We start from the raw sequence: 3,310 nt of genomic DNA on the forward strand, positions 1-3,310 counted from the left end.
TCATATCCTGGAACTCTCCTCAGGAACTCTCCTTAACCCTGGGATTTACATTCAAGGCCTTACGTGTCCTGGAGTACATCTTCCCTCCCCTGAGGCTGTCCAGTACCGATTAAGGTACCTTTACAAAATAAGTATGAGGACTTATTTGGGACACTACGGCTTGCCTTATCCGCCCTTTGGGTGACTCACCCCTGACCCTCGGCTTCTTGCCTTTGGCATAACTTACTCTCCACTGCACTGTGCCAATCTTCCCCTTCCCCCTGCCGTAGAAACCTCTCACTGCCTCGTTACCCAGTATTACCTAAGCGGGAAATCTAACAGTAGCCGGTACCACTGGCGGAAAACGTGCATATGCCCTGCGTACGTGACGGTGTGTCCCTCTTATTATTCCGGTCTGGACGTGTGTTTAGAGAAGTGCATCTGTGTCTCATACAGTCATGCTGGTAAACATTACGCCATAGGAGACGGGCAAACAAGCCGTCTGTGCCTCACAATGCCCTGTGCCAATATTGGTGGAGTAATTATTGGCGCTAACTCGCAAGAACGCGAATAACAGAAACGCATTATTGATCCAAACCTAATCGTAATCTCAAGTCCTAATTGCTGCTGCACGCGTGAACCTAATCATCAGTTCTCGTATACAATCCTAGCAGACCTTGAACTGCTCTTGATTTAATCAGATGATCTAGAACCAATTAGTACGTACCGATCAATCGTCTGGTTGTGATCCACCGTATCATATTAAATTACTGAATGCTCAAACGGAAATGACTCCTTGAAAACTCGTTCGATAGCTTCTGATGGACTACTAGTTGCCTATACAAATTATCTTTATAGAGCGCCAGAATATTGTCATAGGGGTCCCTAGCCTTTCATAGAAAATATAATTTAAATCATCCTATTAGCAGTAAACAATGCACATCAAACGAAGTGCAGTCCTGAATATCAAATAGCATGTCATATTTACAATTATGCATTAACTGTTTACGTTCGTATCCCGTGGCAACTTTCCACAACTAACCATGTTCCTATACGCTGACCTTCATCTATTGCCCGCGCCCCAATTACGGCTAACCCACTGCCCCTACTGTGACTGCTGCTCCACTCCCGACGCTGCTCTCATGCCATCTAGCGGCGCACGGTTCCGCGTCGCGACCGACGCGTGTCTGACTGGCCGGGCAGTGGATCGTCGTCGCCGGCCCCCGACAGCCAAGGTCGCGCGGCTGGGCGGTGCGGCGCGTCAACACTCGCGGTGCAGTACTGGGGTATGCGGTCTCTTCGGGCCGGGTAGATTCAACGGATGTGTCAGTGAGTGTGAATCTGGTAAAATATCGCTGCAATATTTTCCTGTTCGACATCTCATCGGCTCTATTCCACGTAAGTTTTTTTTTTAATTAAATTCCCGTCCCATTTAATCGTTTCCCAACAAAGATGGTCTTTTCTATTATTTATTCTACAAAAGCACAACGATCGGTACCTATATTAGTCGCATATTAGTTCTAATCACAAACAATTCTACATCTACCTATTACTCGACTCGACATTTCGCAACTACAATGACGCAAAGTACAAGGACCATCTAAAGTCGCAAAGCGTCAGACCGTCGACCTCAAACCACTACTCTCAACTCTGCACCTAAGTAACAGAAGAATTCCGCCGTAAGCTGAAGCGTTCGCATCTGTCGAAAATCATAACTCATAGCCATATTCATAGATCGATTGCATGAATCAGTCGCCACCTTAAAACATGTCATTCCTTTTCAAACGTATTTACCTGTTCTATACTTGACTTCGACTTCGCAATTAATTCCTACAGGAATATTACCAATGATTTCGCAATGCAACTTTTAGTGAGTACAGCATGAATCTACACCCTTAATTTTACACACTTCCCAACCTCAAATCTTAATCGCACCTGACTACCCCGATAATAAATCAACGAACCAGCTTGGCCAAACACAAAGACATATTCATTATTCAATGCTGACATGCATCATGTCATCAATCTCAACGTTCGTGACAATGAGCTGCTTATTCAAATTTTAGCATCTCGCTCCCGGCCTAATCGTGAACTCCAATTGACAGTAACGTATTTACTGGCGGCTCTGACATTACCTTCCCAATTCAGATCCTAATATGCTACTAGGGTGTCTGGACCAATAAGTTCAAAGTAATTTAAGTTTTCCAATTCCAATTGAGAGTGCATTTTATCGCAACCGAAAATGTTTGGCAGTCGTCACGGCACGGCAGGCTGGGCAAGGGGGGGGGGGGCAAGGATTGGGATTGAGCAGACTTTTCCGCAACACTCACATTCTGGAGTTTCTCAGTGTGGTCACAAGCGTCGGCGGTTGTCCTCCGGCTCTGATCACTCGAACTGAAGAGGCTTCTCGCGGGTGACCCCGGACTGACGGTGGCTCCCAGATGGCGTCTCCGGCTCCAGCTGTGGACTGTGACTCTCGGCTGCTCGACTCTGACTCTCTCTCTGGTTGGGTGACGCACCCTTTTATAGCTTGGGGGGAGGGGGTGACTGCCACGCCCTTGCGCCGTCATCTTCCTCTGCCTTCCTCTTGTGGGTGGGCCCGTAAGATGGCGCCCTCTGTCCTGTTTAGTCACCTTGCTCCTCTGTGTCTGCAATTTTTGGCCGTCGAATCGTCTTCCTGTTGAGTGCTTTATCATCTTAGTAGTCGCTGGCATAAACCAATCCCCGAAAGGTTGGTGATTTTCGAGTTTTAATTTTGATTCTTCAATTTCATTTTATTCAAACTTTTGTTTCCTTCCGTTTCGTCTGCCGGCAACGCCCCTTGTGACGTCACTCTTGCTCCGCCCACTGACGTCATCTTGGTTGGGAGGGTCGGTAGAACAGCGCCTTCTGTCCGCGGTGGGGACGTCCTGAACTACGTTTGTTTCGGACAACAGCGCTTTCTGTCCGCAGTGGAGACGTCCTGAACTACGTTTGTTCCGGACAACTGTTTGCTAAGTTTAGCAGATTCCGTTGCAGTGAGACGCACTGTTGTGCTACCATGGCTACGTGAGACCCAATGTGCTACGTGCCTTACGCCTGCGCGTGGTCTCACAGTGTGCCGACGTTTGCTTGTAGCTTCAGCTGCTTTGTAATGACTACCAATGACTCATCCTGATGTGACTGTCTTCAGAGGTGCTTGTCTTAATTGGAGTTTAATGGCGGCCCATTCTGTGCGGACAGTGAGAAATGATTGGGGAGGGCGGACCTGGGGACTAGTGGGAGGAGGGAAGGAATAATGACAAGGGAGGGAAGCGTGCGGCAGCGCTCTGCTCAGCTGCGCGTCACCGGG

This window comes from Amphibalanus amphitrite, unplaced genomic scaffold (assembly GCF_019059575.1).
Source record: "Amphibalanus amphitrite isolate SeventyFive unplaced genomic scaffold, NRLGWU_Aamphi_draft 000424F_arrow, whole genome shotgun sequence".
Taxonomy (NCBI): domain Eukaryota; kingdom Metazoa; phylum Arthropoda; class Thecostraca; order Balanomorpha; family Balanidae; genus Amphibalanus; species Amphibalanus amphitrite.